Genomic DNA, 22441 nt, shown 5'->3' on the forward strand with positions numbered 1-22441 from the left:
GAAGAGTCGAACGTTTTTGAAGAAAAAACACGATATCCGTCCAGCAATAGAGACAATCCTTCGTAAAATATTATCTAATACGTAACGTCTCACTGTTTACAAACATCTAATCTATCAGTTACATCGTCTGCAATCAGGAAACTTGAGCCGCCATTTTGAATTGATTTATTTTATTTATTTAAGAATATTATACATCAAGAACAAAGTAAAAACTGCAATGTTTGGTATGTTATATACGATATTGATATACCCCCAGTCGTTCGTATTCTGACGTCTGCTTAAATTGATTGTTATGTCATACATTCATAACTGACATATATGCTGACATATGGGATGTTAGAAATGATACCTTTACAATTTGCAGGACTTGTGGAGAGATTCTGTTTCTGCTGGAAGATGAGTGTCTATTTATCTTCTGAAAAATTATCTGGTTTTGTTGCATTTGTGGCCTAACACCAAAGCATATCTATAGGTAACAGCCCAATGAATAAGGAACGTAAGACGGTGGTTATTACGTCACTCGACCTTAAAACATGATCCGTCCGGACTCCGATGTCAGTTTTGCAGGACGAGTGGGCATGACAAGGACAGTGTCTAGTCGTTCGGGTGGGACGAAAAAGGAGAGACTCCTTGTACACATTATCCTGCACGGAAAATAGCCATTTACAGTTGGAAATAAGAGTAGGCTCTCCGGACAAAGCTTCCCTCATAGCACACTGAACGGCGTATATCGTCTTCATTATCCCAGGAAAGTAGGACGTTAAACCCTAAAACATATAACAAACTAATAATTTAAAAGACTTGTTGACGATTCTAGTGGATTGAGTCGCATCGAGTTTCAAGAGTAGACAGCACAAGACAAGTAGGCTGTGTGTTGAGATGTATGAGCATTCTCCCCTGAAAAAACACCCCCCAAAACCCACACAACTAACAAGTCACCCATCATAGAAAGTTTTATCAATTATATTCTGTTGACTGCAATAGTCGTCTATGTAGTAATCTTCATTGCCTCTGTGAAAATATCAAACCAGGACGTCCCGGGTTCGATCTCCGAGACTTTCCGGTATGATTCCCCATGTCAGTGGTGCAGAATGGAGGGTCTGGCAAGTAACAGGAATTGGAAATAGCGCCGCTGTCCGGACAAAACCTTCCTTATAGAATACTGCCCGTCTTCGTTATTTTGGTTGGTGTAGAAAAGTAGGACGTTAAACCCAATTTCATTTCCCTAAAACATCAAGCAGTTGTTTTGTATTTTCAGCCAATCTTTTATGGAAATAAATAATCGCAGGACAAGAGTGCGAGAGTTCGAGGGTGTTGTCGCAGGAGTTAACAGAAAATTAGTTTCATTTTGATAGAGAATGTTTTAATAAGTCACGTAACGTCGTTTAACTAGACACGGATTTTAATTGTCAACAGACAGATTTAAACTTTTTCTTACGGCATGTTTAACAAGATCAAGGCTGGAACTTAGTGTGTGGGTGTTACATTTGTATATACCAGCATACCCTGTATTGTATAATCAAAATTACCACGTGTAAAGAATACGAAACGAATTTTGTTTCTTCTCCACCTTTATTAAAAAAATGTTCTTATTTTATTTTTCTTGTCTTTTGTGTGATCCTATTTATGTACATTTATATAGAAATTGTTAGCTAAGTATCTACAAAGGAAGGTGAATTTTTTCTGTGTTGATTTTCACTTTCTTGTTTATGAAAGGTTTGGCACTACGAACAGGTGTCTTTACAATTTAAATATAACACGTATTCATATTTCATCGCAGCTGATTTTCAAGGAGCAACGAGTCAGTCAGTTAAACTAAATTTACAGGAACAACGAGCCGGATATATTTAAAGTGAGAATACTTTTTGAAGGAGCAACGAGTCATATATCTCTAAAGTGAGAATACTATACTTAAAGGAGCAACGAGTCATATAATCTCTCTTGTCTGCGATATCCATTCGGTGGAAGCGGACGTTAAATAAAGCTATTTCACACACATATATCTCTAAAGTGAGAATGCTATTTAAAAGAGCAACGAATCATATATCTCTCTTGTCTGCGATATCACTTCGATGGAAGCGGACGTGTTATGCCCCATTTACTGAATGATATCTCTAAAGTGAGAATGATATTTAAAGGATGAACGAGTCGGATGAGAATAACATTTAAGGGAGCAACGAGTCAGATATCTCTAAAGTAAGGAATGGCGGAAAAGGTATCGTAGAAGTGTGACATTTTTTTCCAAAGCAGCAACGAGTCAGAATGTTATAATGAACATTTTAAGAAATGTTTAATAAAATAGGAAAATTCCTTTTACTGGAATTTTTTATGTGACGAATTAAAGTGCTTTTGTTCTAACTTGACAAATTGATTTACAGGTCTCTTGACTAATAGTTGATTGTGCTATATAGTTTACATTCATTAATGAACAGGAACAATCAGTTAGGTCACAAAACAGAACCTTCAGGTACTCCGTTAACATCAGATTTAAATATATAATTATTTCCAAATATTGTTACGACCGAAGATGAAACGATAATTTCCCCAAATCGATCTATGATCAGTTTCGGGGACTTAAATTTAATAGTAAACTTATTTTAAATGTACCTTCTTCGCACACGCCAGTGGTTTTGTTACAAATGCAAATAAAATTTGATGGATGATAAATGAGGGGAAATGTAAGAAGTTAACATGTGTTTACAACAAGATGATTACCATGCGAACATTAACTGGAGTAAAACTTGTCTGTTTTCATTTCGACGAGCACATACTTTAAATTAGCTCTGAAGAAAGCCAGATACACAATGCACCTTTAAGGAAAGATAGACAATAAGATAAAATACACTCAGACATGATGATTAGGTAACAGGTACTCCCAAAATAATCGACGAATTACCTTACAGACAGAAGTGAGCCGAATGACTTTACAAATTTTATTTTTAACTTTCGTTTCGTTTCATTTTCTACAGACTGACATCATTAGATCTGCTCAAAAATGAAACATTGTCGTTCAAGACATTTCACCGCTAGCTAACCAGGCAACAAATAGAAGGTGTGAAACAACTAAGAAGTCCGAGAGATCACCAAGACAGAAATCCGATAAATATGTCCGATAAACCGGCATCTATTGATAGATTCGTCTATACTTACACACCCCCTCGCTTTCGCTACTGGGTTGCTCTTGTCAAGGGGAAATGGGCAAAGTTTCCTGAATTTTTCCAGAAGTTTTACATGAATAAGACTTGTGGATATTTTGTATGTCCCGAACCGATACTACTAAACTGACGATAATAGAATACTTATCGAAACGTCGTGCTTATATAATAAAGCCAGTGATTGTTTCTCATAATCGATAAATGCCACCCAAAGATTGTACTTTATTTTTTATTCTACGAAAATATGATAGACAGGGCATTTTACCCATACTAATTCATCCACCCTATACTTGAGCCACGACATAATTAGAAAACATACTTGTTGCTGTTATTGAAGATAAGTATATAATATGTTTTAGCTATGAGGTTAATAATATCGGTTATAGTAGTTTTATTTCCATCACTCAACACTGAAGACTAAAACTGGCCAATTGTGTTTGATCTTCTCCCCTGTTTGGTATAGTATTTTGTACACAGGGAATAAAACTACAGCATCTACCATAGATTAAAAGCTGTTTTTTTTTACGGAAAATCATGAAAAATATTATATTGCATTCCTAAAAATTAAAACTGTCAATAGTGGTGACTGTTGTATTTTACCGGTATTTCCTTGTTCTTTAAAGTTCCAATGCGCCATTGTCATTTTTCACTAAAATATCAAATTTCTTACAGCTTAATCCACGCTAATCATATACTCAGATTGATTATTTAACATTAAATTAAGTAAACAAGATCAAAATACCATGTTAGATAATCTCCCGGCTTTAATTTAATCAGATTAAAAACAGGTTCATCCATTAGATTTCACGAAACCTAAACATAGATCGATGGAATTTCAGTTCATCATATCTTTGTAAATACTGAATGGAATTGAACCGTTTATGGCCTGATATTCATGCAAGTGATTCTATAGTGTCCAATTAACGCGTTAGGGCCTTAATCGCATTGTCTATGCCCAGTAGAACATAGGGCCTTTACAGTAGATGTCCATCATTTAAGGCACAGGGTTACCGTCTTTACTTATCCACACCTGAGACTAATGGTCTTTAATTTCGGGTCCAGATTTCTCTCCAAGTTTATCGCTGGCAGTCTGCGCTTTAGCTTGTCCTGTGGGATCCGATCTTATATCTTCTGTAAAGTTTGAATGTTCTTAATATGACTTGTTTCAAATTAATAATTAGGATTGTAATACATCTTCAACGACCACACAAAAATTCGCCAGTTTTAATACAAATTTGTTTACATGAAGTGGTTCCAACAATTAGGGAATTATAGGATAGCGGGGTGAGTGTGGTAGAGTCACAATTGGAGTCACAACATGTTCGCCCCCTACCGATGTTTTTTTTTAAATAGACTAGTTGCTTTGGGCGTTGCTTATTCAGATTTGCATATGAAGATGCTCGCTTCTCTCCCCAAACCGCACGGTGGATTTCAACAAACTTTGGTTGTTATATTGCTTGGGTGGTTGTGCTTCAAATAACGTTAAGTGGATGGTACTTATTCGCACTATAGCCATTACAAGAGCTATTGAAATCTTTCTTTCTGTGTGGGAAAGCGAAAGCATTATATAATCACCATCCCCTGAAATTTGAAAACAAAATTGTTTATCGTTCTACCTCTCAAGGAAACAACAATGGCTGTTAAAAGCTTGCAAAATGACGCATCTCAAGAAACAGTTTTGTAAACATTGTTTATCGTCCTACCTCTCAAGGAACACCAATAGCTGTTAAAAGCTTTTAATATGATGCATCTCAAGAAACGGTTTTGTAAATATTTTGAGGTGTAAGTCCATTGCGGGTTTCATCTTAAGATTTCCATTCAGAATTTTCAATAGTTCTTGATGAAAATGACATGGAAGAGTCGCACCTGCTTACGGGACCTTTTGACAGAACTCCAGGTGACCACATATAACTTTCATCAACACTCAGTGAAAATATCAACTAAATCACATTTTAAACTTAAATTTAATACATATGTATTTCATGGAAAACCCTATAATTGTATACAGAACACCTGTTCCAACAGTGTAGAAAAAAATATGGTCTATCTGTTAGATTTAAGAGCATATTTCTACGACAAGTAAATATTGTATACACCGGGTTTAATTTTCTTTACATACCTAGAACATTCTTTTATTGTTGATGTTAGCAGGATCACGATAAGAATATTTGAGTACTGGGGTCCCTAACTTACTCATATTAACCATAATTTTTAATTTGAATCTGGGGAACCTAAAATTGCAAATTCTTGTATTGTTGATGTTAACAGGACCATGATAAGAATATTTGAGGACTGGGGTCCCTAACCTACTCATATTAACCTTAATTTTTATTTTATAATTGAATCTGGGGAAGCTAAAATCTGGGCTGGCAACTCCCCACTGTGCACATACGATGTTGTGCCTTAATCGTGAAATGCAGTCTGAGTCCACTTGCTAAAGACAGGCTACTCATGTTTTATTTCATCTATCCTTTTCTCTTCGTTTATATTTTGTATGTTTAGAGTTTTTCAAACGCCTGAACTAGTTTATATTTCATTTTTCCCTATGTTAGTTATATTTAAAGTAAAATTTGACACACAAAAATTTAAAAGAACTGTCTGAGAAATACTTTATTTGGAATATGTCTTGGATATGGAACACCAGCATCAGAAATAATTGCATCTTAACATCGACCAGGAAGCGGGGAAATAAGCTCAGGGATATTAAATACGTGCATTAAGTTTTGAATTTCTTTTATGTGCATCGGAGAGGTCGAGGGGGGGATATTTTTATTCAATTCAATGTAGGTGCGGTCTTTCATATTACACGCCTATACCATTACAACCAAAGTTTCTTTCCACGGTGACTCCGTGAGTAAAACGTTGGTTGGCTCGCGTGTTCGATCCGGGTTTTCAGCGAGAACGTTCATCTGGATCTTTCAGCGTGGTTCCATCGGTATGTGGTGCAAGGGCTTGGCAAGTGACACAACGTATAGTCGTTGGATGAGATGAGAACCCAAGGTCCCGTGTACGTACACATTGGCGTGCACGTAAAAGAACCCTCGGCAATTGGAATTCGACACAAGAGTAGGCTGTAGCGCCGCTGCCCAGACAAAATTTTCCTCATAGCGGAGCAGAACAGTAGGACGTTAAACCTCATTTCATTTCATCATCACGGCACATATTCTTGCAAATTCATATTCTATATAAAAATATAATTGTTTTAGTGACTATTTAAAAGACAATATTGGTGTCAGTCATTATCATATATGTGCATGATAGAACTGGTTACACACGTCTCAAATATAATTTTAATACAGGGATAGATGCCCAATGAGGATTTCAAGAAACGAAAGTGGCGAAAACAAAAGGAAAACACAAGCTATCCTTCTATATAACTGACTGAAGTGACGAGTGATAACAGATACACGGACGAATTTCTGCTCACTAATAAACCTTCGAAGACAAAAAGTTGTTATGTGAGACTATGAGAGGATATCTGACAATTCAAAAAAGTAATTGAATGTCACTAGATACGAGAACACGAGAAAAATAAAAATAGCCCGTAGTTTACTATTATATAAAAACAAATTTAAAGGCACAAACCCCCAGATCAAAACCGAGCTCCCGTCTACACCTTGGCGTGCACTTAAAAGAACCCTTCACTGTTGGAATTCAGTCGCTGTCCAGGAAAATGCCTCTCATAACATACTGCATGGCGTATGCCAAAATGAAATGAAATTAACTGAATTAAATGAAGACGGACATACGCCATTCAGTGTGCTATGAAGGAAATTTCAACCGGACAGCGGCCAAGGGATATTTACGTGCACGCCAATGTGTACAAGGGACTTGGTTTTTCGTCCCATCCGAACGACTAGACAGCTGTCATTGCTAGGCCCTCTATCCTGCACCCCTGACAAGGCGAAACCAGGCCGCAAAATCCCGAGGAACTTTCTCTGCCAACACCGGGAGTGAACCTGCGACCGCCAGGCTACCGAGCCTGTGTCTCACCCACTTAGCCACCGTGGCTCCGCATGGCGTATGCCCGTCTTCATTAGCCCGATCGTGCCGATCAGTAAGACGCTACCCCCCCACCCGTTTCATTTTATTCATTCATTATTATAAAAAACATATTGCCCAAAAGGGTATTCGACATATGACATTAGTTTCTACTGATTTAACGCCGCCATCTTTATGGGTCTATCTGTGATGGCTTAGGATGGGTCTGATTTGTATCCGTCAACATCGACGTCAAGATATTACCAGGTTTACAATTATTATCTAAATTTCATCCTTTTATATTGCCTATCATTTGTATACTAAAATGTCCCTTTAAGTAAGTTTTTAAAAAATATATATTAAAAAAATATAAATGTATTAGAACATGATAGAAGTAGGCATAACAAGCTCAGAAAAATTCATGTTAAACGTGTAGGAACTCCGCCTTGTTTCATCCCCCTCTGACACGATACTCCATCATAAAATGAAAAGTTTAATCCCTTTTTTGCTCAGTAAAATAGTTTAGAACAAAAAAAATGATGTTTGTTATTTGAGTTGTTTGTGTGACATGTTTATACAGAAACCAAGTTACATGGATAGGAATTATGAATAAATTTGCTTTCCCCAACATGTGCACAATTCTTTGTGACGTTTTTGGACCGCCATTAAATAAAAAAAATAGCTGACAGATCATGGGGGTGGGTGGAGGGAGGGGGTGTCCTTGAATTCAAAATTTAACAACAAAAAAAAAAAAATATATATTATAGTCACAAAGGTCGAACCATAACATGTTAGCTATGTTAACGTCCCAAAAAAATAAATGATACAAAGCGTATAAAGAATAATAATGCACCGCCACGTGTACGACAACTAATGATGAAACGTCGAGTAGACCCCACATAGGAGACATTCGTTTAACCTTCTGTTTTTCTATCTAATGTAACCTTTTAAAAGATGGCAAGACCTTAGATAACGTTAATTAATTAGGCAAAATAAATGTTCCTGTGCTGACCTTCGGCTGGTTTCATTTACAAGCACAGAAATTAGAATTTTAATTACAGCCAGCATTAAGCTTCTGTTTTTCCCCGCTTCATCCACCATATATATATATATATATATATGTAATTTAAACTCGGTTCACAAAATAGGAAAAAAGGCCAAAAACGGAAACAAAATCTAAAGGCCTATGTCTGCCCAAAGGGTCGGATATTGGCATTTCATATTTTAAGATTTTGCATGGCAGCCATGATGATGATACAAGACCGGAAACACAATTCTGTGCTGAATAATTTAAGGGGCGAACCTGACATGCCATCACTAGAGTAGCAGGATGCAGTAGGAAGCTATTAAAAATAATCAAAAACTTAAACAGACGGCTTATCTACCGATTGAACCGTTGCACCGATGAAACAGATAGCCCCCTCTCGTGGCTAATAACCACATTAAAGCCATGTTATTTATTTTCGTAGTATTTTGATTTGGGTTGTATGCTTTTTGAGTTTTCATTGATGGCTTGGTGAAGGCTGTCATATAAGAATGATGATAATATTTACACGTACCGTATGACCGTGTTTCTATATGTGAAGATATGCGAGAGGTTGGTGTATATTGAATGGATGTAGATATATTTGATATACTACACGTGTTTTTATCAGATGTTAGAAGTCAATAAGATCAATCTTCAAGGTTAATATTGATCATTTCAAATATGTACTAACCAATATTCTTTCAATATATCTGGTGGAAAATTATGGAAAAAAACATCTTCTGGCAATTTAAATGAAGTTATTTTTTATTTTGCTAAAATTAAATACGGTTTTAAACTTTATGCACAACGGAAACAATATAGTAAAATTTCTATGCAGAGGTAGCAACATTTATGGGCAGAGAGAGGTAGCAGAATTGCTTTGCAAAGGTAGCGAAATTTCCTGGCATAAGTAATAAAATATCTCTTCAGAGGTGGCAAAATTTTTGGGCAGTAGTAGTAAAATTTTAGACATGAAGCGATATCTCATACGACAAGTTGATTTCGAAAATATATTGCTTTGGAGAGAGAGAGAGAAATGGGGTTTAACGTCCACTCGACACAAACTAGGTCATTTCGGGACTAACATATGGTTTAATTTTATTTCTATAATTTGCTTGCGCGTAGGGGTCTTTAGCAGTGGGAGGAAACCGGAGGACCCGGAGAAAACCCACGAGGTTGGACAGGCGACCCTACTCCTTGTCACGTACAACCGGGGATTCGAAACCACGCCAGTCGACTCAATGACAGACTTTATGATACAGCGCGCTCACGCTAACCACTCAGCCATCCACCCCCCCCCCCATTGCTTTGGAAGTAGGATCCCGATGAGCTATTCCTGGCCGACATATAAACATATCTTATCTTTTAAATCGTAACAGCTTTTATGTCAAAAATCATTCGTCATTCTTAATATTGTTTTATATTTTCATGAATGGTTCCCTCATTCCATATGCCATTTTATATTAAATGGTATATGATAATAAAAACAAGAGAGAACAACCCCCCCCCTCCCAAATGAGCTTTAACGTCCTATTTTTCTGCCCCCACTGGGCTAATGAAGACGGGATGTGGATAAGAGTTTTCAAGAATAGATTCAAATTTTTATTGCTGTTGAAGTTTTTATTTCTTGTCTCGGATTAGATTAGTAAATTAAACTTAAGAGTTTTAGTACCTCCTTTATGAAAGACTGAAACTTTAATAATATACATGTATTCGACCTCCCTCGGCGTTTGTTCATTTCGGGTATAATTGGGAAGCGTATTTGGAGAGCAGCCTGCATGGAGTACCTGCTGCGAGATTGAATACGATGGTTAAAGACACATCTATGTTCATAAAAAGATAAAAGATCGTGATAAATAGCGAGTCGTCATAAAAACGCCATACATGCAATTTAATATGTACATATGTATGGAAATATGTTAATCGTTGTTATTGACTGACACCTCTTGTACTCAGTGACATGACATCCAACCGCAGTTATAATTTTAACCGTCCAAAATCTGTAATTGGATCAATCAGTGTCCGGAGACTTTTACTGTAATAGAGTCCATATGATGATGTTCAAGAGAATTTGGTACTTTAGGTAAGCCATAAAAAGATAATTAATTAATTAGGATATTAAATATATAATATTTAGATTGATTAAGACTCGGAGATGAGGTGTCTATTAAGTGCAGATACCTTGGTCGTAAAGGCAAGGTTACCTTGACAAATATATTTAACTTAATTGATGAGAGAGAGAGAGAGAGAGAGAGAGAGAGAGAGAGAGAGAGAAAGAGAGAGAGAGAGAAACAAACTCGACACAAACTAGGTCATTTCGGGACTAACATATGGTTTAATTTTATTTCAATAATTCGTTTGCGCGTAGGGGTCTTTAGAGGCGTAACAAACTAGATCATAATATGATATAGGCTGGAAAGACCGAGACTATACAAATTAAAGAATGATCAATGTGGAGAGAGAGAAAGAGAGAGAGAGAGAAACAAACTCGACACAAACTAGGTCATTTCGGGACTAACATATGGTTTAATTTTATTTCAATAATTCGTTTGCGCGTAGGGGTCTTTAGAGGCGTAACAAACTAGATCATAATATGATATAGGCTGGAAAGACCGAGACTATACAAATTAAAGAATGATCAATGTGGAAAAGAAGAGAGAGAGAGAGAGAGAGAGAGGGGGGGGGGTTACCAAACTAGATCATGATATGATATAGACTCGAAAGACCGAGACTATGCAGATTAAGGAATGATCAATGTGAAAAAGGAAAGGGATACGGACGAAAGCGAATTAGTCTTTAGATTAAAATAGTACACATTTAGGACTTTTAAAATACATGTGAACGATCTGGTTTCTTGTGTAATTATAAATATACAACAAGTTCATTAGAACTGGGCTTGACTTGTTACACTACTGCCGGGGTTCAAATTGCTTTAAAATATTGAGATGTATTGTAATATATCAAAGGTTTCATTCACAATATTTAAAATATGTCAGATATTTGCCACACTTTCTTTCTTCACGGGATGTAGGCACCATAAAGCATGAGATACGAACAGCACGTGACCTTTAGCCGCACATATTTAAATTTGATATTGATAGGAAATGAGATAGAGGCGGCAAACTGTTAAAACTAATTACTATATTAATTAATACATTGATGGTGATATGTAAACCTTTAATCAGTCGTGTAATTAAATATCAAACATGTTTTTATGTATGTGGTTAACCATTCATATATACACTGTAAACTACTGGTGTTATTTTCGACACCATTGATGATGATATGTAAACCTTTAATCAATCGTGTGATTAAATATCAAACATGTTTTCATGTATGTGGTTAACCATTCATATATACACTGTAAAATAACTGGTGTTATTTTCGACACCAGTGAGGTGTCTCTATTTAACAACCAAAACTTGTGTTGAAACAAGAAAACTTGTGTTGAAACACGGATCAAGTCAAACTTCTGTTAAATTTTACCACATAACACGAGTTTGTGTTGAAATGTCAAATCAACACAAACTCCTGTTAAAGTTTACCAAATAACACAAGTTTATGTTTAAAATTGTGTTGATATATTCATATATAGGGTAAAATAAAGGTGAAGTTTATCGGGTGCGTATATATATTGTAATTGCTGTTGTTGATACGGCTTTGGAGATAGTGGACAATTGGTACGACGCCGAATTTTATTCTTTTGGTGTGTGTGTGAGCACCTTGCCTTTAAGTTATGTCCGGAGGGAGAGAGATCGCGAGAGAGAGAGAGAGAGAGAGAGAGAGAGTTTAACGTCCACTCGACACAAACTATGTCATTTCGGGACTAACATATGGTTTAATTTTAATTCAATTATTTTTAACAGGGGGAGGAAACCGGAGGACCCGGGAAAAACCCACGAGGTTGGACAGGCGACCCTACTCCTTGACACGTACAAGCGGGGAATCGAAACCACGCCACTTGACTAAATGACAGACCTTCTGATCCAACCCGCACGCGTTAAAAATTCGGTCATCCCCCCGGCCTCACGCCAGCGTATAACCCTTTTACTAAAAATTTGGGCGCCCACTGATGAGTTTGGCATAGGGCCCACAAATATGGTTAAATCCGGCCCTGAATGCACTGTTCAATCTTGATTAAAAAATGTACTCGAAGTAAATATATCTGAATCTGATTGTGTGGAGATAGAAGAAAAAAAAACGAATCATAAATAAACTTTGTAAAAACTGACAATGTATATTGACATACCAGGTTTAGAAACACAATCACAAAATAGTCATCTCACGTTTTTACGTCATATTATTCGTGTACACCATCTGAAATTTCAATTCATCCACCATTCACAAAGACAGAGAAATGTTCCTATTAGAAAGAGAGGTTTTATCTCCCTGACTTTTAACAGATTAGATATAGTATTTATCTATATATACATCAATGTGTTGGTGTGTGTTTATTTGTTTAATAAAAACTATATAAAGACCACCCTATTCTGTTGAAGACATTCACAAACTAAGAAATATATTACTCAATATTTATTCAAACAGTTCATGATTATCAACATTTATGTCAATGCCATGTGGATTTTTCCGACAATATTAATATGCTTAATCCATACTAAAATGTACTGATAATGCACTAACTCGGCTGATAAAAACGGACATACACCATGCAACATGCTATGGGGAAAATTTGGCACGGACAGCAATTGAATTCCAACTTCCACGGGTTCTTTTACGTGTACGCCAAGGTGTACATGATACCTCGTTTTTTGTCCCATCCGAACGACTATACGGTGTTTCTTAACACACCAGTTTTGAAGAAGCGGAGAAGCCTCTGTTCGTGTAAATTGCTTCTCCGTAGCATTACACACATTACTACATAAAATGTTGTAGAGACATGGACGCCTACCCTTTCAGATAAAAACTAAAATTCCAAAGACATGCATTAATACTCATACATTTTCTACAAACTTGGCATCGTTTGGTTCTGATATCAGGAAAATTATTTCGTTATCTTCATATTCTCTAATCGTGAGTATAAATGTTGGCAAGTGTTAACTGATAAATTGACACCTACACTGTTGTACCAAGCGTACAAGGTTATATAATATTCCCATTGCAGTGCTACAATATTTGTTTAGAAAATATACATATGACATATTGTAGAAATGCCAAATGCATGTTTTATAATTCAACACACTAGCTAGATACATGTATTTTATATAATAGGTGAACGAAGATCACACTGTATTTCTGGATAATATATTACCTTTTTCTCATTGGGTCTAAATACTGCCAGTGTGCATATTATTATAAATATATATAGACATTGTATAATATCCATACCCACCACCTTTTGTCACTAGGTCAGCAGGAAAAGCTAGGGTAAAACCGTGGAGCTAAATATATAGAATTAATTTTGAATACATTTGAGAAAGAGCTATAAAGAAATGTGATTTAACTAGGTCATTTCGGTTCAATTTTATTTCAATAATTCGCTTTTGGGCTGTGGTCGCTAGTAGTGAGAGGAAGCGGAGGACCCGAAGAAAATCCAAGAGGTTGGACAGGTGACTCAACTCCTTGTAACGTAACGCGTTTCAAGCAGAAGGGTTGCCTTCTTAACCTTGTGTGCGTTCGGGGGTTCCTTCTACTTGTAAAGGCACCGGGGCGCGCAAGTGCATGATTGAAAACACAAATACACAATATGTTAGTCCCAAAGGTTTTGTTGAATCGGTTATAACCCCTCTCAGTATACACTCAACTGTATTCACAATCATTTATTCGGCTGGTTTCGACCAGAAAATATAACGGAACGAAACAGAGAGAGAGATAGAAATGGGGTTTAACGTCCACTCGACACAAACTAGGTCATTTCGGGACTAACACATGGTTCAATTTTATTTCAATAGTTCGCTTGCGCGTAGGGGTCTTTAGCAGTGGGCGGAAACCTGAACGAAATAAGACTGGTGTAAATGGTTAGTATGTGGGAGGATCAGGTGTTTATTATTTATAATATAGATTACACTACATATTTTTAAATCTGCATATCAAAATGTCATTGTTATAGTTGTTGTTTTTACAACCTTTTATTGGACAGTAAGACAGATGGTTAGGGATATTAAATCTCTAGGGTTAGGTTAATATGACTAATTGTGGGGGAGGGAGTGAACGTGTTGATAAAATCATTGTTTATTATCTAAACCTATTGAAATATGTTGTATATTTTTTAAAAAATACATATCGGTTTCGTTTGACTATTATTGTGAACTGAATCATCTTAATAAGTTTTAAATTATATCTTGCTGTACACCTCCAATGGTTATAATAATCTGTATTTAGGACCCTGTCTCCAAAACCCAAAGCGCACAATCAAACAATGATCACGTCTCTTAGGAACACATATTCACCTGGCCGTCATAGAGATCCGAGGAGGGTTCGTTTCATTTCACTTCTAAGTTTTAATCGAACCAACATTTACCTTTAAAGGCTCAATACCACTCTTGTTGTAACTGAGTAATATGTCCCAATCTTTATTCTGGTCAACAAATTGTACTATTTTAGATTATTTCAATTAATTGATGATACAAATTTCATCTTAACACACCTTATTTAAAAATTTTGAAAAATTCAACATAATGGTTTGAAACGTCTAACGTAAACCTTTTCAAATGAAACTTCGATTTAAAAATATTTTCGAACCTTCTGGACAAGTAAAATAGGATGTAATGGATAATTTACACAACAGGTAGGACACTTAAACATCTAGTACTTAGATAGAGATATTATTTATTTTCTGGAGCTTTCAAGCCAGCAAGAGTGTTATTGTCCCTTTAAGAATGATCTTGACATATTGTGTATAAAAAATTTCTAATTGAGAAATAATGCGCGTTGTCTTTAATTCCATTGTTAGAATTCAGCTCGATAAAATATGAAAGTTATAAAACATTTCTAGCTTATTACAAAATACACTTACTTAAAATACCGCCAATTACTTCCGGCAACGTCTGTATTGTACTGGTGAAAATTAATATTTAAAAGTTCACGTGTTCTTAGAATTTGGTTGATTTTATACCTAGAACAAAAGACACGATTAAATATGAAAGTTATTAAAATTTAGTCATCACAGAAATTTTATATCTTATTACAAAATATATACACTGAAAATATCGTCAGTTACACTCTACAGCTAGTCTGTATTGTACTGGTAAAGGCAAAACCCCCAAAATGTGAACGACAATTCATGTATATTAATCATAAAGTTGAAATGTAAAGAGTATAACAAGTTCTGTTGGCATGTTACAGAATTAGCATAGCCAGTGATGTTTTGGGCGATGGATTCGGAAACTGAAGCTAATGGATAAAGGGTAATCATGGTTCCGGAACCAGTCACCAAGCCTGTGGTTTAAATTACTAAAGTTTACTAGGTACACACGAAGTCCTCAAATAATTATCGTCAACAAAATGGTTATATTTGGATCAAGAATGCCGACACATACTCAACTTATAATTGGTGAAGTTAACACTTGCCTTTATAAATGATCCAGTTTCGTTAAGTCCGTTTTGTTAATGATATATTATACTTCAATTGGTACCGGAAGTCGGATAATTCTACTTACCGGAAGTTTTATCAAAAAGGCCTGCCATCTTTATTTTCATGTGGAGGATATAATCACTCAAAATGTATTGCTGCAAATGGGTGTTGTAAGGGTCTAGTGGTCTAGAGTGTCGTGCATCGAGCTCTACCTGGCTCGTCACCTCTGGCTTGCGGTCGTGGTTTCGACCCCTGGGCATCACGTGGCTAAGTGGGGAGACCGGGTGTTCGATCCCTGCATTGGCCGAGAAAGTTCATCCAGATTTTCCGGCGTGGTTCCCCCTTGTCAGTGATGCAGGACCTGACAAGGACGGCTGTCTAGCCCTTCGGATGAGACGAAAAACCGAGGTCCCGTGTATACATAGGAATACACGTAAAAGATCCCTTGGCAGTTGGAATTCGATATAAGAGTAGGCGATAGTGCCGATGCCCGGGCAAAATTTCCCTCATAGCACACTGTATGGCGTATGCCCGTCTTCATTAGCCCAACATAGGAGCAGAACAGTAGGACGTTAAACCCCCATTTCATTTCATTTTCAATCCCTGTCTGTGCGTATGTGAGCGTGTGTTTACTCCGGGTACTCCGGTTCCCCCCAGAGGAAAGGACCCTGCGCGTGCGCTAAGCATACTAAATAAGACAACTTGTCTGCGATATCACTCTCAGTGGAAGCGGACGTTAAACAGTAATAGAAGGAGAATTCTCGCAAATTAGTATCGACGATTTACATTTAACAACTTTCTATTTTTCAAGACGGATCATCTGCGTGTTTTTATTTGATAAGTAAATCTGGAAGTTTAGATTCGCAAGTAAAACAGCGTACATCTATTTATTCTTACTGTACAACTATTTTCTGAAAATTGATGTTTTCCACTCGTTTCAAGTTGATTTTCTTTTGCAATGACAGAACAGTTTACTGAAAATTTTAGGTTTGTAGATAGTCAGTTGTGTGATATAACCGATTTTGTGTTCCACTGTCAATATTGTAAATGAACTTCCGCTTAGCCTCCCGAAACGAGAGAGCTGTAGGGTTCTTCAGTAGGAGGAAACCGGAGGACCCGAGAAAACCTACGTGGTTTGACAGACGATCCTTCTGCTTGACACGTACAATCGCGGACTCAAAACCACGCCATTTGACTCAATGACGTACATTGTGATTTAACGCGCATAATGTAAATTAAACCATTTGGGCACCCATCTCCCGAAACAAAAATTCAGTCGTACAGAGCTAATCTTACCATTAATATTAATAATACCCCAGCTTGGCCCAAATAAATTTGTTTGCGATATCACCCTAGCTGGAAGCGGACATTAAACCCGACATCAACTTAAGTCAAGAGCTAACCAAAACAGATTTATCCGCTTTAAAGTTTTTAATAATATACTATTCAAAAAAAGTAGGGGATATTTGATTTTTAAGTGTTATTAAAGTCACCTAATGAAACTGACGAAGAAACAAATGACAAAATGAAATGAAGTTCACATTCATCGATTTATTCCAAATGATCGTTAGACTAAGTAAGGCACAGACTGACCATTATAAGGGTAAAATGATACCCGGGGTCAAACAGCAAAGTTACCACAGCATCACAACCAAGTCAGTAACGGGTAAATCCACCTCTGTTTGCCAAACAAGCATTGATCCGACGTGGCATACTCCTAATGAGACGTCTAAGGTCATTTTGGTCCAGATTATCCCATTCCTGTTGCAACGCAGCAGCAAGTTCTTGGACATTGGCAGGACGTTGTTGACGTTGACGTAACCTCTGTCCAAGCATGTCCCAGACATGCTCGATGGGGGAGAGGTCGGGACTCAGTGCTGGCCAAGGTAATGTGGTGATGTTCTGTTGTTGGAGGTAACCTGTAACGATCCTGGCCCTGTGACATCTTGCGTTGTCAGCCTGGAAGATGAAACGGCGGCCATGACGTCGTGCGAACGGCACAACATGGACTGCCAAGATGTTGTCCCGGTAGTACTGGCCTGTAACACGTCCTGCAACAACATGTAAAGCCGTTCTTCCAGCAACAGTGATGCCTCCCCACACCATTACAGAACCACCCCCAAATCGATCATGTCTGATGACGTTAACGTCTTGGAAGCGCTCGTTTCGACGACGCCACACCCTCCTACGTCTGTCCAAAAAATCAACAGTGAACCTTGACTCATCTGAAAACATCACATTGCTCCAGCGTCGATTATTCCAGTGTTGACGATCCCTACACCAACGACGTCTTGCCTGAATGTGATGATCTCTCAAACAAGGGATCACGCGAGGACGTCGGGCGCGAAGGTGACCCCTATGCAGTCGATTCCGAATCGTCTGGCCACTCACTCTCACACCAGTGTCTGTTTGAAGACGAGCGCTGATCTGATTTGCTGTGATGACACGATTTCTCAAGGCCAAGGTACGAATAAATCGATCCTGGGCTTGAGTTGTCGCCCTTGGTCGACCTGAGCGTGGTCTGTCCTGTACAGATTGTGTATCACGGTATCTGGACCATAGCCTGCTTATGACAGACTGAGAAATATTCATCGTCCGCGCCACAACCGCCTGTGTTGTGCCGATCTGTAGCATGCCAAGGGCACGTAACCTTTCATTTTGGGTAAGCCGACGCATATCAAAATTTGTTTTCTGGTCACTAAAACAATTAAACTGATGTTTCCACCCTGGAATTCAATGCCACAATGACTGTAACATTCAAAGTCAGAGTCGTGCAAATCTTGGGTTGGACCCCCATGATGATCCCAAGCATCACCTGCATTCCATGCGGTAGCTATTGGTGCGTTTGGGCGTCACATATAACTGGAAATGTTTCTTCTGTTAGGTTCTATAGTGCCTTTTTTCGTAGTCATTTGCATATTTTAGTATTATGCCCCCAAAATCAAATATCCCCTACTTTTTTTGAATAGTATATGTTCTAGCGTAAAGCTGTATAAGGAAGTTTACTAACTTTAACAAAGGGCTACTTTAAGGAGAAGTTGCCCCAGATATTTCGGACAGTTTATTTTTATATAATATAATGTAGACTGGTTTCGGTATTTTTTGCAGAAGTTTGATGAGTTATTTTTCAATTCTTTAGGACATTGTTTCCGGGCAAATGATAAATGAATGAAGGAGATGGGGATTAGCGTCAGGGAAATGAAGACGGGACATTTTGCTGGGGTACTGACTCTTTTATATCGATTTCATAGTGAGATGAAGTCTATGACGTGATGCCAGGGTACTGACTCTCTTATATCGATTTCATATAGTGAAAGGGGGGTCTATGACGTGATGCCCGGGTACTGACTCTCTTATACCGATTTCATAGTGACAAGTTGTCCATGAAGTGGTGCCCAGGTACTGACTCTCTTATATCGATTTCATAGTGAAATGGGGTCTATGACGTGATGTCCGGGTACTGACTCTCTTATAATGATTTCATAGTGAAATGGGGTCTATGACGTGATGCCCTGGTACTGACTCTCTTATATCGATTTCATAGTGAAATGGGGTCTATGACGTGATGCCCGGGTACTGACTCTCTTATATTGATTTCATAGTGAGATGGGGGTCTATGACGTGATGCCCGGGTACTGACGCTCTTATATCGATTTCATAGTGAAATGGGGTCTATGACGTGATGCCCGGGTACTGACTCTCTTATATCGATTTCATAGTGAAATGGGGTCTATGACGTGATGCCTGGGCACTGACTCTCTTATATTGATTTCATAGTGACAAGTTGTCTATGAAGTGATGCCCGGACACTGACTCTCTTATATCGATTTCATAGTGAAAGGAGGTTTATGACGTGATGCCCAGGTACTGACGCTCTAATATCAATTTCATAGTGAGAGGGGGTCTATGACGTGATTTCACTGGTATAAACCGGACCCCAGATTCTCCTCCCATCCCATTCCACTGAAACCAGGTTGGAAAATCCCGGTGAATGTTCTCGACCAACAAGGGGCGAAACTGGGACATCCTGGTTTGGGAGACGGCACCCTAAGCACTGAGCCACCGTAATTCCACTTCGAAGTATAACGGCGGTGTACCTTTCATATCATGGTTCTTATAATCGGCCTAACCCAACGAATATAAGCCTTTCACTGCCACTAAAATCCCTATGAAATTTCTCGTCCAACCGTTAGCGAACCTGGGACATCCTGTTTAGGGAGCCGGCGCCATATTCACTGAGCCACCGTGGTTCCTTTTCGAAGTACAACGGAGGTGTACCTTTAATGTCGTGGTTCTTATAATTGGCCTAATCGTTACAAGATGTGTTACGTGAGCTCCCGTACAGTGTTTAGCCATTCATTTATTTTGGCACATGTGCTTGAAACATATACACAGACAATTTAAGATTAGCTTCAAACATTGTTTTACGTTCACATGTGACTTGTATTGTTTTATATACACGTTTGGGAACTTTGAACCATTCCTTAAAAAATAGCATCTAATTTTTATATAACGTGTGTGTATATGAAGTTCGCGCCAAAAATGTCTTCCTTTCACAAAAAGATGAGCACTTGGCTGGTCGCTTCCGTTAAAATAACAAAAGAAAATGCCGATATTGTTTCCTTATAGTGTTATCGCTTGTCGGTCGTCAATATTTGGTCTGGTTTTCTTTTGCGCTACTGTTTCAAACCAAACATCACTTTAACAGAAATTCCATGTTATTTCAACTGCATCGCGGGATTTCTGTTCTAATAGTTTGAATTGGCAGATAGAAAATTTTTAACTTAAAGGTGGTTTATGTATGATAGTGCTGACCGTTCTTGCTATAATAGTTCAAAAATAGATAATGAAAAATAAATGTATTGAAAATGTCAGTCAAATTAATTTATTCTGAGCGAAATTATGAATGAGTACATGTATTTAAAGTTTGATCAATATAGTCTCGATTGTCAAGGACCATTGCTACGATAATAAACAATCATCCATTATTTCATTAAATGGCGATTGTGTTTTAATCCATTCAAAATCACAACCATCCGAATTACTAATTGATATAACATAATATGAAGTAAAAATGCACTTACATACTGCATCTTTTACAAATGGGAATTGAAGTTGTATCGGTAATGTACGGGAACTTTCAAACATAATGAAATCAGAATCTTAGGGTTCCCAAGAATGTTATTTCTATGCTATCATTTTTAAACAAAAGATGTGGAAAGTCGTGTAAGATATTCTAGAGTAAGCATATACTGCACCGTTCAAAACAACGACATCACAGAATGTGCAAAAAAAAAATGGATGTTTTCTTATTTAAGAGTAAGACCGTAGTGTCAATTGTATGGGGAGGGACCAATGTCACGTGTTCTGTAAACCTACCAAAATTTAAACTTACTAAAGTTTCTTTGGGGAGTTGGATAATGGTTAGCACGTGCGCGCTGTATCATATTCATAAAGCCTGCCATTGGTTCAACTGTCGTGGTTTCGATTTCCCCGGATGTACGTAACAAGAAGTAGGTTCGCCAGTCCAACATTGTGGGTTTTCTCCGGGCCCTCCGGTTTCCTTCCACTGCTAAAGACCCCTACGGGCAAGCGAATTATGGAAATAAAATTGAATAATATGTTAGTCCCGAAATGACCTAGTTTGTGTCGAGTGGACGTTAAAACCTCTCTCTCTCTCTCTCTCTATGTATATATATATATATATATATATATATATATATATATATATATATATATATATATATATACTGCTGGTGTTACCGTTTAAATAACCACATGAGTCAGAATAGATTACGTCATGGCCGTCTGTAAATTATTACTATAACAAATAATCCATTGTTTTATTTGTTGTTCTCATATTAATTATCTTATATAACAAATATTATTATCGGTTTAATTGTAATCTTTTGTCAACCCCCATTTATCTATTGAATGTCGTTGCACTTGCTAGTTGGGGTTCCCGAAACATAGAATGAAATGGAGTTTAACGTCTTATTTTTGTGCACTAACCGAGACAATAAAGACTTACCCTGTGCTATTGGGGATATTTTACCAAAACAACACCTACTCTTCAGGGAATACCAATTGTCAAGTGTTCTCTTACATGTACGCTAACATGTATATGAGACCTCCAAACGACTGCGAAATCCCGAGGAACTCTCTCGATCGAACCACGGTGCCCTCGGTTAGTGACCTAGTGCCTTACTGATTGAGCCACAACCACTAATTGCTTCTAACCAAAACAATGGTTGTTTTCCTTTGTGTGCCCAACTTCCGTTTTGCATGGGTCAAGGTCAGGGCTCAACCGCGGTAAATATCTTTGCTTAGAATCTAGTAGTACTAGTAAGTGCAGAAGGACCACACTACACACAATCAAAACCGACAAGACATTCTAATATAAGTTATTTTATCATGTAAAACTCATGGACACCAACAATATCTTTTAACTCTGGCTACCCCATTCGTACGTTTAAGTGGCTCAGTGGGTACGACGTTGACTCGCTAACCTGGAGGCCCTGTGTTCAATCCCTTGGCCGAGTAAGTTCATCAGGAATTCCCGGCGTGGTTCCTTCCTATCATTGGTGCAGGACCAAGGGCCTGGCAAGGGACAACGTATAGTCGTTGGGTGGGACAGTTGAAATTCGATGTAAGAGTAGGCCGTAGCACCACTGTCCCGGCAAAATTTCCCCCATATCACACTGTATGGTGTATGCCCGTCTTCATTTAACAGAAGGACGTTAAACC

General features: G+C 37.7%; 1 long non-coding RNA gene across 1 annotated transcript in view; it reads right to left on the reverse strand.

Annotated features, from left to right (window-relative positions):
- LOC130013193 (uncharacterized) overlaps positions 1-21855 on the reverse strand; it is a 43436-nt gene extending 21581 nt beyond the window's left edge. The window contains exons 1-2 of the long non-coding RNA XR_008788549.1: positions 21726-21855; positions 15137-15235 (exon numbers count right to left, since the gene is read on the reverse strand). This is a non-coding gene — a long non-coding RNA (uncharacterized LOC130013193). The remainder of the gene's footprint in view (positions 1-15136; positions 15236-21725) is intronic.
- Positions 21856-22441: the final 586 nt, after the last annotated feature.

The sequence above is a fragment of the Patella vulgata genome, chromosome 6, assembly GCF_932274485.2.
Source record: "Patella vulgata chromosome 6, xgPatVulg1.2, whole genome shotgun sequence".
Classification (NCBI taxonomy): Eukaryota; Metazoa; Mollusca; class Gastropoda; family Patellidae; genus Patella; species Patella vulgata.